This window comes from Hippoglossus hippoglossus, chromosome 14 (assembly GCF_009819705.1).
Source record: "Hippoglossus hippoglossus isolate fHipHip1 chromosome 14, fHipHip1.pri, whole genome shotgun sequence".
Taxonomy (NCBI): domain Eukaryota; kingdom Metazoa; phylum Chordata; class Actinopteri; order Pleuronectiformes; family Pleuronectidae; genus Hippoglossus; species Hippoglossus hippoglossus.
The window spans coordinates 12,992,507-13,016,395 of NC_047164.1; the positions used below are offsets into that span (position 1 = coordinate 12,992,507).

Genomic DNA, 23,889 nt, shown 5'->3' on the forward strand with positions numbered 1-23,889 from the left:
GTCAGTATGAGTTTTAGCAGAAAATAAATGCACCCATCTATCATTTACTTACCATCAAAACAGCCTTCTCCCCTCAGACTGGTACCTATTGAATGATGATTCTTCTTTCAGCCCAACAACAATGTATTCAATTTGCCGGTGAGACTGCTGTGAAGAAACTCTACGTTGTGCAGGAGTCAACATGTCGACTTCTCCTTTATTCTCCATTCTTTTTAAAGTGAGGTGTTTAGGGAACATTGCCAAGGGTTTTGTGTGAGGACACAACAGATGTGTTGTGCGAGGACACAACAGATGTGTTGGGTGAGGACACACAACACATGTGCTGTTATAACGTTTAATGATCACAATAAAAGAAAAGATGCTCACCCGGAGGGATCTCGCCACGTGATCAGAGCAGGAATTTCTCTTCATTTTCAGTTCCAGTAATCACAGAAGCAGCACGGTCTAATAATTTTCACATATTGAAAATTCAGTGCTTGATATTTAACCTAAAAACCGTTAAAGTTGGTTGATGAGATCCTTTGCTATCTCCTGATCTGTTTTTCATTTTAGTGTGTATTTTATAGGGGGAAAGCTCTTGTATAGATGCTTGTCTTAAGACACTTATAGGAATTACAAGGTATTGATTTAGATTAGAAGACTGACACCACTTTCATGTCTGTACATTAAATATGACGCTGCGGCCAGTTGCTGGATGAGTTAAGCTCCGGTAAAGACTGGAAACAGGGAACGTGAAACAGAGCTTAAGGTCTCCAGTGGTTGCCAGGCAACTTGTGACCAAAAAATAGCACATAACCCCCTGCAAAATGGTGGTCTGTCATTATTATATGTCAACACAATGTGTCAATCAGTGAGCTTTAGTGGTGCATGTAGGTGGATTTTCTTATACTTTGGACAGAGCCGGGCTTCTGTGGTTTTCAGCAAATTTCCCAAAAATGTAATAAGTCCATGATTGGATCGGGGGACTGATCCATTTGTGGTGCAAGCAGATGCACAACCGAACAGGAACCTGATCGGAGTGCTCATCTCAAGTCGCCATTACAAGATATCTGACTTTTTTTTTTTTGTCCCTTCCTGTGAGCATGAATTTCTCATTAGTTATACGATATATGTTCTCATCTGAATACTAAGACTGAGAATGGCCTTGTTTCCGAGTATGGACATTCCTGTGGGTGAACTGATAAACTGATGTTATCATGTGTAAAAGTTGATGAATGTTGCTGGTGAAGAGGAATTGATAAGTCACAACAAGATACCCGATTACAGGTATATATTCTGTAATGCTGTTTGTGTTCGCAGTAGCTTTTCTCTAAAAAGCTCATGTGTTGCAGGTATTTAATATGAGTGTTGTGATGCCTGTTGATGCAAGGATATAAAGAGCCCGGACCAATATGTATTTTCTGGGGCAAATGCCAACATCGATATAAGGGACTAGAAAATGTCAGATATACTTATTTGTCAATAAGAAAATAAATCTACATCTTTTATGTTTTTCATATGAGTAGATATTGGTAAACATAAACGCAAACAAGTAATAGGCTTAGTCAGTCGAGCTCTAATTTGTGTTATTAGGACATACTGGTTTGATTATTATTTCTGCCAGCATTTTTTTTTTCATACTGTGATCACCATTATTTTGAAGCCATGTAAACAACATGTATCAAAGCCTAATTAAATTGTTGGTAATATGTTAGTAAACTTATGTATATGCATCTATTTCCTATGTGTTTCAGAAAACACACCTTCCTTTGATACTTTCCATAACTGGGTCAAGTCTTGTACGTTGCCTTTGATAATGCTGCATCGGGACCTGGGACTATGTTGTAAAATAAAAAGGGTTTTGTAGAAAAACAAGTTGAAGTTACTGACAAATATCATTTTGATAGATGCACCAAATTAATGTAAAATACTGGCACAGTATAGGCGACTATCAACATTTGCTATGAGTTGCTATTTCTCTGCATTTTCTTTTCGCAAATGTTCCGTGAAAAGCTTTTTGCTTCAGCTGAGAGCTTAAGAGATATAATCACCGTCCTCATCAACATCTGCATCAGCAGAATCCTGACCCCCGCCGCCGGGTATACACGTAGTCTTCATCAACACGGCCATCATTATCCTGTCCCTCATCATCCACTTGACCCTCTTCTTGACCGTTAGCTCATATCTTTCCATCAGCTGTTATCCTGATGATTTATAAGTTGCATAATTTACAGAACGGTGTACGACCCTTTCAGAATCTGTAGTGCTAGAAATGAGATGTTTGTACCCGCGCTCTTCACAGTGTGATGTTTTTCCTCAGAGACATGAAAGTAGTTGTTTGAAAATATGGATTGTAAAAGTAACTTTTCAACAATTGCACATAACAATACTAATGGTGTTGAATCATGATTTCTTATGACACGCGCGCGTGCGTGTCATAAGAAATGTGTGTGTGTGTGTGTGTGTGTGTGTGTGTGTGTGTAAGCGAGCGCGTCTGTGCGTGCCTGTTGTTCGTCTCCACAAACTGCCATTTTGTCTTCCTGGGAAAGCTGTTATACAGTCAGGCTCTCAAAGAAACTGTCCTCACTGCACCTGTACATTTAAGTCTGATAAATATGGGCTGAACAACCCATTTAGAGTCTCTGTCTACTTGCTGAAACAGTATACAGGCCATAAACAGTGAGAGCATGTGAAAAGAACAGGAGTATCTATTTTCTCAGTGGCGGGGGTGCAGTAACAGCTGACATTTTCACAAACCAGCAAGCCAGGTAATTAGATACAAGCTATATAATACTAGCTACAAGCATAAACATGGCAATATGCACAGTACCCTCATTAGGTAAATGTAAATGTACTGTAGGCGTAAGAAAGGATGAAGTGAATGCACACCTGCTTGCCACGTAGCTACACCTTCAATACCATTAGAGAAGCTGCGCCTAGAGATGCAATTTGGGTTTGTTTCCACCGCAAAATGTAAGATTTATATGACAAGACAGCTCATAGGTTCACACGCTGCAAAATGAACCTACTATAATCAACATCTTTGTCCGGTCCAGCGAGATCAGAGCACCAGGCTCAGAGGTGGAGGCTGGGCTGTGGCTATCAGCGGCTCGGCTCAGACACAAAGTCCACCAAACATCAGTAGACAGAGTGTAGCCGTGGCATATCTGCTGTTAGATTTATTCGCTCACACGTCAGTGCTCGAGGGGGAAATGATTACATACGGAACATGATCGCCACTGAACAGAACTAAATGTCTTGGCTTCATTTTTTTCAAAACACCGACTGAAAAGACATTCTCCGCTTGCCACCCACTCTACCCTGTTTCAACACATAATGACTCGAGTGATGTGTGTGGACGAGCAGAGGATGATGCCATTTAGTCAGACATCATCAATTTCTATACGCCAAAGTAGGAATGAGTGGAAAAAATGTTTTAGCCTCATGAATGCATTTGATATTCTGATAATGCAGTGTAATATCTCTCTGTGCTTTTATTGCATGAAAATGCTTCCTGTCTAAGACCAAGACCAGCTCCGCTTTAAAACAAACACGTTGGTGGGACTGTGTTACTTTTGGTACTGGTCGTGTACACAGTAAAAATGTAGCGTTTAAATGCATGCAAGTGGTCAGTGCAGGGCCTGACATGGCCATGCAGCAGAAGGTGAATTAGGTTTGACCTTTATAGCTGAATGGTGTTATGTGTTAAATTGAGCTGACTTTCATTACGTTTGCCAAGGAAATGATGTTTTCACCCCTGTCTGTTTGTTTGTGGTTTTATGTGTTTGTTTGTAAGCAAGACTACACAAAACTAACTCCTTACATTTTGGGGGCGGATCCAGACAAAACATTTTGTTTTCATTTTGTTTAACATTGTGAGATAGGCCGTGTTATATGTTTTGTTTGTTTTTTCTACATTTTCACCAATTTCCACAATAAGTAATATGTGGATCTTAATATATTTGGCATATACAGGTATATATCGAAGTATGTGCAATTTGGTGCTAATAAAAATCGGTACCTTGCTGATTTAAATGTAGTTTCATAGGAGGGTAGTTTTTCAGCCCCAGTACGTTAACAAATACGGCTAGAAACCTGTTACTACCACAAATGTGTAGCTATTAGGCTTGTTTGAATATAAAGGGATTGCTGGGCCTTGGTGGAAGTGACACTCTATTATTCCTCCTTCCCTGTTTTCCTGCCATCTTACCCTTTTCTTTCCCATGTGTTGTTTATCCACATCTGACCTCTGTCCATGTTTGTGTGTGTAGCTGGCTGGGTGTGGCTTAATGGTCCCAGTTCACCTGCACACCTGAAGCAGGTAGATCCCACAGGACACCGCCACATCTTCATTCGCTCTCAGGGGTAGAAACGTTACAGCTGCTTCTCTCTACACAGTCTCTACCAGTCTTGACCTGCTAACACCAGTTTGACCTGTGTCCAGGATCACATGCCTCTCTACATGAACTGCCACCCTCAGCCTGTCTCACGCTGTTCTTTTTGTTTGGATGTCTGCCTGCTCTGTTGCCTCTGTTAGATCCGGACACTCTTGAGTTTTTATAATAAAGATCTTCAAACTTTGTCTTTCTCTGTTTGTGTGTTCTGCATTTAAGGTCCAGCCAATACTCAGAGACGTGCATTAGTTTAAACCAAATTTTCGTAATATGATTTCTGTAAGTTGTTGTCTTAACAATGTTAGGCATTTTTGTTAAGTGGCATGTCAGTCTTTCCCATTATTATTTAGTTTTAATTTGTTGACAAAACATGTGATGCATTTTGTCACAAGTCTCATCTTTAAAGGTTACTTTTTTATTTAGTCTTGCTCTTGCCTTTATAATGGACAATTAGGTCAGTGACTAATTTTCGCCATAGTATTGGTTGACAGAATTAACACGGCTGGATTTTTCTTCCAGGCCCCTCTGTGTTGGCACCCTCTCACTTCTGCGTCATTCAAACGAATAACACAGATAAACGTTTTTCATGCAGAGCTAAATGATGTTGATCTGCGTGGTCGTTCTACTTTGTGATACTTATATAATGAAGTTAAAGGTCTGCTGGTCAATAGTGAGCATTCCCTTCATCTCTTATTGTATTCATTATGAGTTAAAGCCACTCCAGCATCCACATGGAGCTGTAAAGCTAATTACATCATTGCAACTGATGCCTCACTATTTCACTATTGATTAATGTGTCCATTATTATTTCAATTAGTCCATTAGTTTTTTGGTCTATAAAAGAAAGATGGGTGAAAAATCCCTATCACAATATCCTAAAGGCAAATTGGCTTTTTTTTTTTACCAACAATTCAAAAATGCACGATGAATAAATTATGAAGTATGAATAAATAATTATTATATATCATTATTTGATAAAAGCAGTTGCCAATTAATTCTGCATAAACTAATCTATTAATCGATGAACTCATTTCTATGAAGTCACTGTACCAGCATGTTGGAAAAAAGAACAGCGCAGTGAATTCCTATCATGAATGATTAAAAAAAGTAAATTACATTCTCGCTCAGCTAGCTGGTTTTTAAAAACCATTAATAGGCTCACTCTCGTTTACCAATGAGGCAGTTTGTTTTAGCATATGATGCTCAAAGAAACTATCAAAAATAAATAGCAAACTTCAGAAAATGAAATTTAAATATTGACAGCATTTATTAAGTCACTTGACACCAGTGTGCGAGAGTGAGAGCTCACTGTTGGGAGATCCCTGGAACTTCTAAAAGAAGAACTCCAGCAACTACACACAAGCGCACAACCACACAAGCGCACAACCATACACAGACACACAGACACACAGACACACAGACACACAAAGAGCTGAACTGCTAAGATGTCGTTTTTTTTTTTTAACTGTCAAATCATACACTGATCCAAATGCAATGACTGTCAGGGACTTAACATTTACAGTGCAGATATCAAAGATCAATGGAGTCCTTCTGTTACTGTTGAAAAATGAGAAATGTGCACATCTTTCAAATTGCTTCGGAATATGCAAATAACCCGAACATCAGCATCATGAAAGCGGCCCATGTGAGTTTAACAATATAAGACAAGCCCCTTCTCAACGACTCAGAAGGAGTTTCGTCTTCGATGTGTGTTCTATAAATTAGCTCCTCATAAAGACAAATATATGCACAAAAAAAAATCCAAGACAACTAGTCCCTGTTGTGCTTCAGTGACTTTTCCAGGAGCCGTCATTCAACGCTGCACTTGCTCAACCATTTATACGGTATAGCCTACGACTAATGATGGAAATGTTTGCCCTTGAAATCTCTGTTAATAAGCAGCTATGCTATGACATCCATGATTAGATCATCCAGTGCTGTCACATCTCATCCAGTGGAGGATGCCACCAGACAAAAGGAGAGTGGGAGCAAGCAAGCATCCGATGCTCGGATTCTTTACACACACACACACACACACACACACACACACACACACACACACACACACACACACACACACACACACACACACACGTCTGCTCTTCAGCAGCTATGCAACAGAAAAGCCTGGGTTAATCTTGGGTAACAGCTTCTTGGACAGGATCAGAAAGCTCCACTAAGACCCAATGAATGCTGACATTGATACAGCACAGAGCCTCCTCACACAGGTAGCACACGCGAGACAAACGCCTTTATAGATGAAGCCGCCTCGGGCAAGGATAAGATTGATTTTGCAATGCAGCATTAGATGAGATTTCCGATGCATAGTATAACAAATTAACATGAATCTGTTCCCCATGAGAAACGCCTGCAGACACCGGGTGAATTGAAATAAATGACTGTCCCCGTGTTTACCACACCATCCCCCCATGCTGCAGTCAGTTGGCCGTCTAAGTGTGACAGGGCCGGTTCAGGCACAGCAGAGATCAGCGTGATGGATGGACAGCCAGGCAGCTGCTAAAAATCGCCTGATTTACGTCCGGCCTGATGTGCCACTCACTGATCAATTGCGTCCACGTAAATCTGCCAGCCGGTCCCATAATGTGACATGATAAGGAAGGAGGAAAGAAAGCGACTCTGCTCCTTTAACCCCAACTCTTATAATGCAATTTACAATGGCTGGCCAGGTTTTCTGTTCGTATTTCCCCCCCACGCAAGCCAACCCTTCAGAGACGAGCCTCCCATGCGAGAGGATATTACTTGGAAAAAGATGAATACCTGTGTCGTTGAAAGTTATGACTGGAGTGAAAGAGAAAGATTCATCGAGCGATCTGGAACAGAAGATAGTACAGGACCTCTGCATCAGATCTGATGCAAGTTCAATCAAACTCTATCTTTTTTCCATCCATACCGCTTATCGTCCGAGGGTTGCAGGGGGAGCTGGAGGAAATCCCAGCTGACAGTGGGCGAGAGGCGGGATTCACCCTGGACAGGTTGCCAGAATATGTCAGGGCCAAGATACAGAGACAAACAACCACTCACACTCACATTCACACCAATCGCACATTTTAGAGCCTCTGATTAACACAATCTGCAAGTCCTTGGACTGGGGGGGGAGCCAAAGTGCCGGGGAGAACATGCAACCTCCACACAGAAGACCCCGACCGAACCAGGATGCGAACCGGCAACCTTCCTGCTATGAGGTGACAGCACACCAAACCACCTTATTTAATTCTTATTTCAGCGTTGTTTTTTGTCGTGTTCAACATTTCAAAGTCCACCACTGCTGAGACGATGTACATGAAGTGTATTATCAAGCTCCGATATCGCTGCGTGTTTGACCATCCCCATGTCACAGGTGTCTCCGGAAAAGAATTTACCTCCTGCACTTGTTTCTATGAAGGTGAGGTCCTGTAAATGAAGCTGAATGTAGAGCTATCTTGAATAACGCAGAACTGATCAGTCTGTTGGTTGGCTGCTGATTCGTTTTTTAACTGACATTTACAACTAATGTATTATTTGCATTTAGGGACGGCCAAAAAAAAAAAACTAATATGAAACTTGACAAACTCGAATATCACAGTGCTCTTGATTTAACACCTACTTCACATCATGATACATTATATTAATATACAGTAATGTGATGATATTTTAAGAAAGACTGGTTCTTTCACAGACAATTAAGTTTTCCAATTAGGGCCACTTAACTGTAATTTTGCTTTTGGGATGAGGAGAACCGCACAGAAAGCATTTCGTACAGCGTTACTGTACGACAAACAAAAATGCATATCACATCCCCACGCTCTACTAGTATAGCAGGGAAGTGCAGGTTAAAACCTAGAGCATGTTTTACCACCTATAGAACTTCTATATCATCTGTGTGTTTGGGCTTCGCTGCTGTCCTCCGAGCACTGTAACTGCATTATGTATATCCTGACAGGGTGATATTGTGTTTTGTACCTCTAAGGGCACTGATTATGCTGCCTGGGCACATTTTGGTTAACGGTGCAGTTTCGAACTTTGTCAACTTCTCTTCCGTGCTGTCACACAGTAACAAAGACAGATGAGTTCAAATGCGTACATTTGCAATGTAATGCAACACTTCTGAATGCGCCGAAGACACCTGAATGAAAGAGAAAGACAAAAGCCGGCTTTCTTTAGCTCCTGGGTCACGTATCTGATGTGTAATAGTGAATGCTTATTATAAATATCACCTTCAGTAGCTTTTATCTACACTCTCTCTAAGAGCTAATTATTTTGTGTGCTATTTTAGATCAAATTAACAGAACTGTGCAAAGTTAATAAACGCTGGTTTTGAACATTTATATTAGTTCATTTTTGGTCCCTTTTTAATATTTCTGATCCTCAAAAGCCTCTTGGCTGCAGACTCAGACTTTCAGTAACTAAAACTGAGATTTTTACAGAGTGTGGTTTCTGTGTATCCGTGTGTAAATGCCAGAGCTTACTTCATATATGCCCACAGCTGCTTTGTGTGACGAGCATGCACCAGAAATAACAACAATGGTGGCTATTAACTGGTTTCTCTACATTTTCTTTGCACAGCTAGGTCTGATTACAAGTTTCCAGCAGAACTTTTGCATAACTGCACGACATTACCGGCATTCACGGGCATCTGCCGAGCCCATTATTACTGCCATTCTTCACTGATATTGACAGTGATTTAGACTTTATCACCACCCACTGGACTGGCATGCTTGTTTGAGCATTTGTAGTATTTTTTTGTGTTCCTGTCTAGATTGAAATGTTTTGTAAAATGAAGGTCGTGTGTTTTCTTTCAAAAACAAAGCAGAAAATATATTTTCCAAAAAATATCTGCAATAGTGTAGACAAAGCCTTTATCAAGACCAGAGGCTGATTGGAAACTGAGGTGTCAACAGTTTAAAAAGCTATGTGTCTCTACACTTGTATCTGCTGTACTCAAATGTGCTTTAATCAATACTAAAGCTGACAGTTTCTGCTCCTTGAGCCAGGTCCTGACTTCATAACTGAAACTAGAATAACACTCAGTCGAGCGGCCCAACAGTCCCCTTATGTTCAAACAAGCCTTTTAACTAAGGCCCAATTACATGGTTTCAGCTACACATTTGCTGTAGTTTCAGGTTTCTAGGCAAATATGTTACCTTACAGTCGCAGAAAAAAAAAAGCCTACCCTCCTATGAATCTACATTTATATCTGCTGGAATTGCACACACTCATAAATATTGGCCCCCCAAACATGTCTGATCTGTTTCTCATCATGAATCCATGAATTATTCTCGGAGAAATCAACGATAATGTTTAAAAACACCCTATATCGCAACGTTAAAGAAAGAGAAAGAGGATCTATGGATCTGCACCAGAACTGAACGGGTTCTTCTTTGGGCCATGCCCCACCCCTCCACTAAATGTCCTGGATATCAGTTGAGTAGATTTTGTAATAAACTGGCTGACGAACAAACAAACGCAGACAAAAACATAACCTCCTTTGGCTGAGGTGAATATCTAGGATTTGATATTTGTTCATTCTTTTCCTCATTCTACTCCCTCGCACTGAAATAACATACAGGATATTTTACATCGAGTAATACTACAGGGTCAGCCGCACCTTTTCCTTAATAGCAGCTCGCCGCATTACATCCATGAATGAAATACAAAATAAACCATTTTCATTTGTCAAAATGGCTGCATTGTCTTAAGCTCAAATTTGATGTGGTGCGTTTTCTTTTTTTTGTCATGCACATATTAAATGAATCACAGCTGTCACCGACTCAGCCGCTCTGACAGGCTCTTATGTACCAACCTCTGCTGAATCCTGAGTAGCATTCTGCATACAGAAAATTATAGACCACCTTCCTCTCCATTCTACCTACTCTGCCACCTGTGGAGAAAATAACTGGCAGTTCGCTGACAATTATTCCACAGATGTATAACAATATCAATCAAGCCACCCAAATCACTTTCCGCAGTATATGTATGTAAAAATGTGACGGATTTCTTTTCTGGACTTTCTTACTGTTTTTACAATCTTCCAGCGACTCTTAAAAACAAGTGGAACAATGACCTACATTGTAAAACTGTAACCAACAGAGCGCTGCTTTTGTGACAACTCTGACTCGCAGCTATATGCCTTGTATTGTGTGCAGGATTCCACTTATTTTGTTGTCTCTGTCACTTGAGCAAACTTCATTAGAACAAAATCACAAATAAATAAATAACCCCAAACTCGCCAAAGGTGTAACGAGACAAATATCTCAACAATGACCTTTTTTTTTTGTCTTCACCATCCAGGGACATAATCCCTGTTTGGCTGTGCAGCTGGCATGCAACTGAGTCACGCGTCAGCCCTGATTAGAAGCAGCAGTGGTCCGCGGGCCCCATTCCTCTGCCAGAGCCAGGAGTGGAAAAGGCCAGGGCCACCACTTTCAGTCTGTGGATATGACCTTGATGTGGTATGATAGAGAGGAAGCGACACGATTCGCAATGCCACACAATATCTGTAACCTTCCACTTCCACAGAATGCATGCTGAAGCTATTGAGCTGTGACACACACACACGTACACACCATGTCAACTCTACCCTGTCGTTATTTCAAGCAGTCTCCTCCTTCATGTCATCTCATCATCCATCTCTCTTTGCATATTGGCTGGTGCTTTGTGGGCGATATCTTAATTCCAAATATTAGCTCCTTCTCATTCTAAGCAACTGCCACGCTGATGGGAAAGTCACGTAAGTGCAGCTTTAAGAGATAATTACTTAAAGAAGTTCAAATATTAAGCTGAATGTGAAGTAACAAGATGTACCACGCAGCTTAATTCCATTAGGGGCCATAATATTACACTACTAGTATGCTAGTATTGGGTTAGATGCTGCCGTGGCAGCAGTGACACCATTTTCTTTTTTTATGTTGCTAACATGACCCAAACACTTAGATCTCAATGGAGGGAGCGATAGAGACAGATGTCGTATGAGTCAGATCGTAGCAACGCGTGTGTGGTAAAGATGGCACTGAAGGCACCAAATATACTGAGTGCTGAGCAAAATCTTGGCCGCAGCACATTCCGTGTCAAAACAGAGCTGATGAAAAAACAAAAATAAACACAGAATTGGACTGAGCTGCAAATATAAATGAAGCATGACTGAGGGAAAATAAAACGCGGTATAACAAAAAGAAAACAAAAAGCCAAGACTGTGACACACCCTGCTGTTGCACTGCTGTCTACAAATATCACCATAACAACACTATATGCACAAAAAGTCGCCACACTCAGCACTGCACAAGTACATTGTTCGTGTCAGGAGCACTGCAAGCCAGGACTTCCATGTCGTCAACATGGCCCTGATTTAGGAAGCCAAGTGCTCACTACAGAATGCAATAGCATTTAAATGAGTCTGTCAGCCGAATCAGCAGGGATTTAAGAGTGCAGCCAAAAAGCAAGTGTTAATGAGGGAACATGCAACAGATCTGAGACGCAACACTTGTGTGCTGTCCACATGAGGCGCTGGAACATGGCGTGCAGCAGCCAAGCAAGGGCGGTCACCTAATTCAGGTGATCCGAGCTGGCAGTGCTCGTACACCTGTACCGTGAATACAGATTCCACTGTACAGGAAGCTTAGCAACAAATCGTATTGTGTTACTGTTGAGAGAGAAATTTGCAAAACAAATATGGCGTAGCTAGGGCAGGGAGACGCACTCAGAATCTTGGGCAAAATCCCTCTTCAGCTTTGTGATAAATGAAAAGAATATCGGGCTGTGGGTCCAGGGACCTTGCTGTTTGCCACTTCAAATTAAAGTCAGTCGAACAAAAAAAATATATAAAGCAAACACAATTTTGAATGAAATTATAATATTTAAATTCCACAATACCCCCAATTTACGCAACCCACAGAGAAATAGACAAAGATTAGGCAATCTACCTCCCTCTGTTCGCTGTTCATTCCCATTCATCCACATGCTGTTCTGTACATTGACTGAACGTTCTATATATTTGAGGCCAAGCTTTGCTGTGACACCACGTCCTCAGTGGTCACCCCCCCCTCTGAACTGGTGCCATATAATCTGCTGAGTGGAGGCGTGTGCGGCTTTTTTACGAAACATTATCTCTTCCCTCAAGTTGGGGAACATTTTTCTTTTTCCAGCTCATAAGTTCCCTCCTGATTTTTACGGATAATAAATACAAAGCTGTCTGGGGTTTGCAGCCTGTGTTGCAGATGATGGGGCAGCTTCTTGACTCAACTCCTGTTCTCCCCCTCCCTCCTCTCTCTCCCTCTCTCTGTCTGTCTCCCCTCTTTCCTATCTTTAAACTGGCCAATCCTCTGGCACCGAACAAGAAATCCCTCTCAATAATAAATAACGCTACCTCGAGTGTCTCGGAGACAAGGGCCCTGGATGCTGCACGACTGAAAAACCACCTCAACTTCCACTTTTATACACTGTAAATTTATAATAACCCGCTATCACAAGGCATCTGAAAATCCTGAATCAAACGCTGGATTATAGCTGGTTTCCATATTTGTGTCTAGGCTGCAGCTCCTTTATTATTCAAAGCCAACGCCACCACTGTAGGTGATGTAGCCCAACCACAGGGCATGTCTTCCGGCACGCAATTAGCCGTGTTGGGGTTTGGGAAGCCTCTCCTCCATCACATCCATCCATCCATCCACCTCCACTGACTGTAGTAACAAAGAAAGGTGAGGTCTGATCGCGTCTCTGAATGAAGTGAGATCCCCACAAAGAAAACCTCAGGAGAAAGTGGGCAATAATTTGGGGAGCAGGAGCTGAACATTGGAAAAACAAACACTGACATTGAAAAAGCACACATGGAGAGGAGCTCCACACACACACACACACACACACACACAGACACACACACGCACACACACTGGCTCTATTGTCAGCTATTCTACCGCAGGATGCTGTAAAGCTAATTACCTCCATGCATAAGGTCGTCTGTGTGTAGGAGGTGTGCGTTTACCTGTGCAGCATCCAGCGATCCGACACATGGACGGAGGCTCCGCGGTGACGGGCTTCGGTTATTCCAGTCAGGCAGAGAAAAGGAGAGAGACACGGGGAGAGAGAGAGGGATGGAAGAAGAAGAAGCAGAAGAAGAAGAAGAAGAAGAAGAAGGAGGAGGAGGAGGGGAAAAAAATCCAGCGGCAGCCAGAGATGAATGCGGCGGTGGATCAGTGCGACCTTTGCCTTCACAAAGAATAGTCTTCTTATCGCTCAGATGTGTCGATGGAGGCGGCGGCGCACAGGGAAGCTGCTGCTGCTGCTGCTGCTCCGCACAGACAAAGATGCTCTCTCTCTCTCTCTCCTCCGCCGCACCGACAGCCGCGGCAGCAGAGCCGTCGTTCCCCCGACACTTGATGGTAATAGTTTGGTAGGTAGCTTACACGGGTGGAGGGCGCGGTCAGCCGCTGTTGACCAATCCCGCTCCCCATCGAACCCACAGCGGCGTTGCCATGGAGGATTGATTGCGCGCTAAACCAGCAGCCTCGTGTGCCACAGCCCGGCAGCTTGCGTTTCCATGTGTCACATTCCACGGTGCTCGTCAACAGAGCATCCTACACACAGACGGCGTCGGGCCTGCCCCCATGCACCCTCCATCGTCAGCCCTACCCTGCCTCCTCTCCATGCTGCCCGAAGTGCCCTCGAGCAAGGCACCGGGTGTAGGGTTCAGCAGCTGCTAAACGGGATGCCGTTCAAAAGAGCCTGGCCACGTTTTTGAAGACAAAACCTTTGTTTTTATTTCCAGTAGGGTACATATTTGCCAATGTCCTTGATCAACCCCACCGATCTGGATCCACAAAATGTCACAGGTTGAGGAGTTTTTGCACAATCCTGTTGGCTGACAAGCAAACAATCGCAGACGGAAACAACCTCTCCGTCGGAGGTCAAAATGATCGCAATATAATTTTCAGCAGTATAACAAAGGTTCAATATCGATAACACGCAAGCAGATTTGATTTCCATGTGTCACATTAGCGCTCATCATAGAGCATCTCCACATAGGAAGTAGCATCTTACACACAGACAGTTTCAAACTGCCCCCATGCACCCTCCATCATCAGCCCCACCCTGCTTCCTCTCCTGTGCTGCTGAAGTGTCCTCCAGCAAGGCACCAGATGTAGGGTTCAGCAGCTGCTAAATGGGATACCGTTCAAAAAGGCTGGTCACGTTTTTCAAGACAAAACCTTCATTCCTAAATGACTCATGTAATTGCAACTGAATGTAAACAGGTTAGAATCCAAATGATGCTTGTAGGGACAATAAAGCAACATCAACTAGAATGGTACTCAGTAGAGTGCATACTTTCGCTAAGGCCCGACACTTATTCTCTGAGAAATCAAAGAAAATGTTGAATATCTCACAATCGTAAGGTAGTGAACAAAAATCGAGACGCATACAACATTTTTATTGGTTCTTTCTTGGTTCATGCCCCAGCCCTCCACGAAATTTCATGGAAATAAAAGATAAAAGATAAGTAGTTTTTGCAAACTCCTGGTAACTAAACAAGCACATGCAGACAAAAACACAACTTCCTTGGTGGAGGTAAAAATGATTGTAATATAATTTTCAGCAGCATAACAAAGGTCCAATAACACAAAGGCAGATTTGATTTCCATGTGTCAGATTAGCGTTCGTCATCGTCCATCATCAGCCCCACCCTGCCTCCCATAGTGCTGAAGTGTCCTCCAGCAAGGCACCAGGTGTAAGGTTCACCAGCTGCTGGGATGCTGCTCAAAGGCCTTCCCACGTTTCTGAAGAAAGATCCTTTATTCCTAAGTGACTCATGTTTCTCTCAAAATATATTCACTACACTGTGAAATTGGAAGTGAATGTAAACCTGTTCAAATTCAAATTCAAATTTGTTCCATAAGATGTGTCACATTTGAGGGTAGCCAATAAAAAAATCCACTACAATGGGACTCAGTAAACGTGTGCTCCCACCAAGGCCGACAGTTCCTTCATGACACGACATTTAAATTGACAACATCTGGATACTAGATCAATGAATTATTCTCTGAAAAATCAACAAAATTGTCCAAACAAAACAAAAAATCCTATCACAAAAAAACTGGAAAAAAAACCTGGATATGACCCCTGATCCAGATCTGCACCAATAATAGGTTCTTCTTTGAGTCATGCCCCACCCACCCACACAATTTAAAGGAAATCGGTTTTGGAATTTTTACATAATCCTGCTAACAAACAAACGCAGACAAAAAAACATTACCGCTTTATAATAATCGTAATGTAGGAGTCGATGGGATGAAGTAGTCCGGAGCTCTCTCGTTTTGTGCACCTCTCGGCGTGCGTTTTATTTCACAAACATTTCACCGCTACAGAGAACGTCCGGGTGTCACCAAACATCCGCTTTTAACCACTCCCAGTGCCCTTGTTACCTTGGTAACCCCACAGCTCCTTACAGGGTGTGTAAGCGTGCAAACCATAGTGCAATCAATTAGTGTAAACCAATGTAACAGTCTTTGGTGAATTCTGTCTTATCACGTGTCCACTACAGTAATATGATTTTCATCAAGAGCCATATAACAAAGGATCAATATATATATATCATAATACTGTTTATGCATTGTGCAAGTACAGTGACGAGGTGTAACACATTATTGATCTACTTCAGAGTTGTACAATGTTTTGCTGTTTATCTTGTGTTTGTCATTTTCTGGTGGATTTGAAACCTCAACTCTGAGGAGCAAGAAACCATCCTTAAACTTAAAATAAATAATGACATTTATTGTGAAAATTATTGATATCAACTAATATAAAATTTGTTAATCTCGTTTATTTATCGATTTTTGGCCATATTGTGTTGAAATATTTTGTTACATCACATAACACATATAGTTTCAGTAGCCTACTCACAATTTATACATATTTAGCTTCACATTTTGTCATATTGGAAACGATAAATTAATACAAGTTGCACAAAAACTTTAGTAAATCTAGAGATGCTACATCTCCAGCTGCCACTGCTGCCATTTATTCACAGGTTGTATAAGTCAATTTGTATTTGGTTTTGTATCACCTATCCTGGAATTGTGAAATTCTTTTGTAATGGCCACTATAGAGCTAGAGCTATAGAGCGTAAGTGCTGCAGCCACCCACCTTCCCAGGTGTGCTCACAGTAATGGCAGGGAGAGAGGAGACAGAGGGGAGGCGGAGATTTCAGTGTTGCAGACTTTACGTTGAAATTATACAAAATGTTGAAGTGGAAGTGTATTCCATCTGCCATGATTGACATTTATATGCTTAAATTATGAATTAGATACGAAATAAGCAAAGGTTATTTACTGTATGTAATACATTTTATTCATTAAAGCATGTTACAAGGTATTACATAATGGGAACAATAAGAAATAAGGCATTTTAAAATACATAAAGGAGGGTTACTGATTTTAAAAAGACATTTGGCTGATAGAAGTTCAGCAATAAGTAGGAGGGATCAAGTTGTAAACACAAGGTGAATAAATATGTTTGAACATCTGGCCATGTAGAGCATTGAACATATGTTTGTAGTTCATTAACTATATCACGACTAAACCAGCAGTAACCAGCTCACCTCCACCTGCCTGGGAAATGTGGTAAAACACACAGATGGATTTTTGGCTCCAACTCCTCCCGAAACACGTCAAACACATTATCTTTTAAAAGCTTAGGTTTTACATTCACTGTCTTGTGCTGTAAAATATGCTGGCGTGTAGGATATTCTGTGACGTCTGTGTAGAATATTTCACTTATCAGTGACAGTTGACTCACCCGTGAATGTCTAAAAGCCTCGGTACAGGCCTGAGCCTTCCTCGCTGCGAGACAGATAAAATCAAAGTAATCTGGAATATGGGGATGACGTATGAATAATGAATGTTCTGAAATGTTTTTGCCTGCGAAACAATTCAGCCTGAGTGAGTAAATGGGGTTGAATACTTGTGCAGCTACATTCCAAAAATCCTGACTGGTAAAAAAGCAACACTGTAGTTATGGTGGTTATAATGGAGCACTTTATGAATGTATTAATGTTCCATTACAGTAGAAAATACAACCTTGTGTACATTTACTAAGTAGAAATATTTCAACCATATTTTGTAGCACATATGGATATGAGCAAAATTAATGAGCGGCAGCTTTTATGGGCATAGCAGTAAACAGGAAATGTGTATGCAGTATATTATTACATTCACATCTGTCTTTTTAAATATTTTTTTATGATGGTAATTAAAAAACAAACAAACCAAAAGCCTAGTTTCTGAAGTAAGAAATGTCAGAACTCATAATACACCTCCCTCGCAGACAGATACTGGTGCACTGTAATCCGAAGCATGTCCTTATCAGAGCTGCTTCAAACTCTTCTCTGAAGAACAAAGTTCACACACATTTTAAGGTTAAATGTCCATCGATGGTTTTCTGCTGCTTCTTACAACACAGGTCAAGTGCTTGGGAATTTCCTGTCGTGTCATCCTCTTATCTCAAATTCAGCCTCCCTCTTCAGCCTTTTACAATTTAATATCTGTGCAATGCTTCAGCTGGGACTACTGGCTCTGTGTGATTATTACAACCGGGAGAGACTTGTGAAGAAACAAAGGAGAATGAGGAAATTAGAATGAGATAAAATTTACTGTGGGAAAAAGAAAGGAAAAGACTTTGGTGCCTATCCCAGCAAGAAGTAGTATGGAAGTGGTCCAATGAATTTAGTGTGTCAGATATGAATATGATTCCCCAGGAGTCTGGACAGTGGTGGTGGAAGTTTGTTTGCTAACAATGCTAGCAAAGTAGAAATGTGATGCTTTAAAGATATGTGCCGATATATCCTGTGTGCCGAAACATCCCCATCGAAAAAGAAGAAGACATGGGAATCGTTTTCGTTATTTTGCAGGAAATAATCAGAGGTAAACATGCTGTGTTTGAGGTGATCTCAGGGCCCATTGGCAACCGTCTGATGACAAATTAGCCAATGGGGACAAAGGCAAATATTTTTGGGGTTTCCTGTGTAGACAGCAGATATCCGGGCCAAGACTTTGTTTTCCATTTGACAAACACTGTCTACAGGCTGACTAATTTCGTGTATTACAAAAGTCAACCTTTTCCCACACAATAGACAAGCAGGGATACTTTTTGTAGGTGCTTTAGGTCCAGATGACATTTTGGTTAATCTCTATTAACAGCTTTCTGCATATGAACGCAGATCAATTAAAAAGCCGATGTATTTTGATGAATGTGTTCTGTCTCTTTTGCTGTCCACGCAGACTGTTTACCTTCAGAAATCAAAGCCAACTCAAACGTGATTGACAAATCACGTTTGAGCTAGAAACTGAAACAGGTGGCTTCCAGCCTCAGAATCAGATTGTGCGTATTGACCCCTAACCCCATCCTACTATTTCCACTTTTTAGTGAACAGTCTCAAAGTGAAAAGTGACCAGTGCCACACTTTTGAGACTCCTGAAACTGTCAACGTCTTTGTGGCGACCACATTTTAATCATCACATTCTGAATGTGTCTAAAACACGTTGAGCAAGAAGTTGACATCTCGTGCTCTTGCGTGTGTAGGTCAGAGGAACATGTGACTTTGCATACACTTAAAGCCTCTGCTGTATTTTTTGTCAATTTGCTAAGCAAATTCCAAACAATGCACAGAAGGGAGCAGTGAAATGTCTTTGCAAGGACGTCTCTTCATTTAAAAGAGAGGCGGTCTGGCCATCTGTCACCTCATTTTTAGACATGCTAGCGGTGTGGTTCTGGCACGGCAATGTCATTCTGCCGCTCGGCTCCTATTGTCCAGGTCAGACCTTTTGAGTGGCCTGCCGCGACTTCAAATATCAACTATAGGAGGGATTGCCATGACAATGTTTTTGAGCAAAGAAATTGAACATCGAAATATCAGTGTGTTAGCATAGTCATTGTAAGGATGTTAGCCTGCAGACATCAGCGTTCAGCTCACTTTGCTAACGTACAGACACAAAGAGCTGCTGATGTGGCTGTGGACTCTCAGTCTCGTTGTGTCACAAGTCGTGCAGCAGCAAATATGATGTGTTTTTTTAACCAAACCTTGCAAAGGAGAACTATTGCTCAATGAAGCATCAGCAAATAGAAAGGAAATACAAGTAGAATAGAAAAGGGTGTTTTACAGAACTTCAATGCACTAAAAGATAATTATGTTAAGTCCGCCATCTGTCTACTTTAGGTCCCTACCTTTAGGGCACAATCATACTCTGACCCATATGTTTATTATGAACATCTGGGGTACTTCTGACCTCCACACAACACACCACAGAGCTGCATGTGTGCTTTAGTGACCTGTCTGAGGCAATTATTGATTTTTGTGCTGGTCTAAGGCAGAGTAAAGCTCTGCGGCCTGGATGAGGAAATAAAGGGTCTCATCTGTTGTGCACAGAGACACGCATCCACAACTGCAATAAAATATTGAGCAGCATCCGTATTATGAGAAAACCCTCGGGATTCAAGTAACGCATGCATGTTACTGAATGTGCTTCGTGGCATTAGCAGCAAACGGCAGGTTATCCTATTGTATTAGGGTTAAATATGGGCAACGTATTGATGAATGATCAATTACCTACGTTGATGTTTGATCTTTTTCAGATTTGGTTTGAATAAATCCAAATTTACAGTGTCACGCATAGTACAACTATTTAGTCACTATGAATAAATGTTTTCAGTTTGTTTTGAGTCAATACATTTAAAGGTTAGTTCTGACGTTTCATTGGATAAAGAGATCTGTAGGCCATGAATACATTTATTTGGGAGGTAGGTTGCTGCACGTGCCACTGTTCCTCTGTGGATTAACACTGTGTCTTGTGTGGAACGTAAACCCAGCCTCACTTCATGATCTGGGATCTGTCGGGACCAGACCATCTGCTGCAGCGCGACTTGTTCCTCTTGCGGCAGGAGATTGTTATTCATGACTCTGGTTGCATGTTTGGGGTCATTGTAATGCTACAGAATGATTTCCGGGACCAGTTAGTCTCCTTCTTAATTGGTCTTCATGATGGACGAGAATCTAAACATGTGCTGTGCCTGACACTCTTTGACATCAGCGTAAGACAAAGGAAGGTAGAAGATCAATAGTTCAATAGTCAGCCAAAACGAATGATCCACTCCAGTGATTTAGGGTTGTTCTTAAATAATGTTAGAGCACCCACAAGGGAAAGATTAACCTAAAAAAACTGCTGGATCCTACACTTCTCATTATGCAATTCAATTGAGTCATTCATTAGACATCATCAAGACCCTTAGGATCCTCCTAGCCAGAAAAGACATTAGACATCTGTTTCCGCAGGGTAGCTCCTTGTGATGAGTAAACTGAAACTCATAATGTTAGTGCTGTGGCCCTTTGATTAGTTAATGTATCTCCTTGTGTTAATTGTTAAATGCTGATTACTTATTGGTGTTAGTGGCGTTTGTTCGTCCCCAGATTATTACATCACCAGATTTACCACCAGGTGCCAGTATTCCTCCTGTGTTGGCCACATGTTGGCAGGTTCAAACACACTGTCATTTGAGTCATACACTGCAACTTCCCAACATCCCTGTTAACCAAAGCTCCCTGCAGAGCTCATCAGATGGTTGGTATTCTACAATGCTGTTTTAACTCTACACAACACAATAATGTCAGTGTGGATGCAATTAAATGCCTTTTTACACCATCAGAGATCAATTGTATTTTTTCCCTAATTTCACCATGAACACTTCATGCCTAATCCGAATTTAAACACAGTTCACATCTTACCCCTGAACTTAACCAGGACCTCAGAAATTATGTTTTGCCTCATTAGGACCAAGCTTTGGTCCCCATGAGGTCTACTGGACCTGACTAGGCCCCTTATCCTAATCTTTACCATCACAACCATATGCCTAACCTTAGTCCTTATCCTAACGTTAACCAAATTGTAAACCTAAAAAGTCTGAAACCTCAAACAACCCATTGGAGTGGATTAGAAAAGACATATTTGATCCATTTTTGACATTTCCGCCGGTCCTCACTTTCCCAAAATGTGCTCACTCAATAAGGTTTAGGCTTAAAATGGTCCTCACAAAGATATCTGTACACACACGCACACGCACACGCACACGCACACGCACACACACACACACACACACACACACACACACACACACCGTAGCAACAGTGGAGATAAATGATGTTTACGCTGTTTGAAGATTAATTGAGCAAGTTCCCCGATTTTAACGTTTAGCTGAACATATTTTCAACAATGTAATTCCATTAAAACCCATTACATAAACAATCAGACAACACTAACTCTTAATTATAATTGTTTGCTGCAGAAACAAATGCACGCCAGGTGTAATACCTTGAGTCTATAACTTTGGGTGAGGTATAAACAAAGAGGCTCATTGTGGGAAAATGCTTTCTCACCAACAGACTGTGTGTAAGTATGTGAACGTCTGGGAGTTGATGTGTAAAGGAGGGTGAATAGAAGAGTTCCTGCCAGATCAACTTGAGCTTTTGAGCTGTAATGATGAAGCTGCTAAGCTGCTGTGCGGAATAAGTTTGGTCCAAAGCCATTAAAAATGTACAGGAGCATTTTAATTGGCACATTGGGTGAAATATAACATAATGTAGAGTAGAACTGGCCTTACTCAGTTCTTACCCTGAATCACATGCCCTGCGCTACATATTAGGTTATTACTGTATCTGATGTCAGTGTATTGAACCAATGACACCACGAGTGAATTCACCCAATTCGACTTCTTTTTCTCTCCCTACAAGATTCTGACAAGTCTCATTTCTATTCTTTCATGCTTTGCTTCCTCTGGCTCCGATCCCATGACTCCTGAATGCTGACATTGTGGAAATAAAAATGAATTCTTTCCTTCACCTGAAAAGAGCTGAATGCACCAGATGGCCAAACACTGGAACACCAAGAAACCTAGAGGAGAAAATCCACTGCCTGTGAAAATGATGCAGAGCAACATGGTGTTTAGGACATGGAGACACAGCATTGCACCTGCAGATGTTAGACATTATTCTGTGTGACAGCTTTCAGATACATTTAGGACTGGGTGAAGGGGTGGTGGAGGTGGTGGTGGTGGTGGTGGTGGTGGTGGGGGGGGGGGTGGTTGTTATAATGTCAACTTCAGGTTTTTGAAGAGTGCAATATTGGAAAAACAAAAATCTATTAAGAGCTTTTGTTGTTCTCTGCCACAGCTCCGACTGAGCAGAAACAACAAACTTTAAACTTAATCAATAGGTTCACAAAACATAATTTTAAATATTCAGCTCCATAAATGAACAAAAACAAAAGATTGTTGAAGAACAGAAGATCACTCTTGTCTTTTTGTTGGTTGGTTTGTATGTTTGTTTGTTAGGATTAGGCAAAAACTACCCTTTTCTTTTTTAGCATGGCCAAAAGAAACCACCCATTAAATTGGGTGAAATTTTGTTTCCCTTTCTTGAACATTGAACATTTCTTAATTCAGGGATCTTAAGAATAATAAAATCTGGTACATTCAGGGGATCGGTATCTACGAGTGTGTGGAATTCGGTGCAGCTTCATTGAATTTAAGCGAACTGTTGGGCCTTGGTGGAGGAATGTGCTCTCCTGAGTGTCATTGTAGTTTAAAATGCCTTCAGAAATAACTAGTCATGTTTTCACTCCTGTTCATTAGTTTGGTTTGTTTCTTTGTCAGCAAGATTACGCAAAAACTGCTGAACAGATTTCCAGGAAACTTGGTGGAAAGATGGGACATGAGGCGAGAGAACCCATTCAATTTAGGTTTGGTTTCAAATCAGAGGACAGGTCCAGGATTTCTTTATTCACTTTCTTTAACATGGGGCCATTTTTTAATATTTCCCAGGGAATAAAAATCAGGTACATTTAGAAAACTAATATATACAAGAGCAAGCAATTTGATGCAGCTTGATTGAATTTATTGGGACTGTTGATGGAGGTTTACGCTCCGCTGAGTGCAATTGTAGTTGTCTGATTGAATAAGAAGTCATAATGAATAAACACGTTAAAGAAAAGAAGAAAAAAGGCCCTAAACTGTATATTTCCAGTAGAACCAGACAACATTTCTCTTTCCAGCCAAACTTTTGTAATGTCTGCCATACACCACAAGCCCTTTAGTAACTGTGGTTACTGTTGGTCAGTGAGGTCATTCGTTGATTGACTTAACGTTGCCTCGGGGGATCAAATTAAAAATAGAAATTAATTACACTTTTATGTGACTTCCTGATTGTATGATCGAGAGGTCATAAATAACAGCGTTAGGTGGAGACCACAGAACACGTTGTGCTCGTCTAGCAGATTGAGTGTTGTAACAATTTCATCAGTTTGCCTTCACGTCAGGATTTTTTTAAATCCACAGATTCCCTCAGACAGTTCACTCACGCGCTGCAGTCTTGAAATGCTTGATGTACCATTTGACAGAAGGGCCAGTAGACATGTAAGAACATAATTTGCTCATCATAATGGACAAATCAGGGGCACGCCAGCTTCAATCTCTGTCATCTGTTGTGTGA

The 23,889-nt window shown here is 41.3% G+C and overlaps 1 protein-coding gene across 8 annotated transcripts in view; it reads right to left on the minus strand.

Annotated features, from left to right (window-relative positions):
- Positions 1-13,883, minus strand: part of nrxn2a (neurexin 2a) — a 124,266-nt gene extending 110,383 nt beyond the window's left edge. For 7 of the 8 annotated variants that reach the window (XM_034605945.1, XM_034605941.1, XM_034605944.1 and 4 more), the window contains exon 1: positions 13,348-13,883. The gene's annotated coding sequence lies outside the window, so the exon portion shown is untranslated. Of the gene's footprint in view, positions 1-4,394; positions 4,398-5,092; positions 5,104-13,347 lie in introns of those variants that run through there. The other variant, XM_034605940.1, reaches the window with a different exon arrangement.
- Between the last annotated feature and the right edge of the window lie 10,006 nt (positions 13,884-23,889).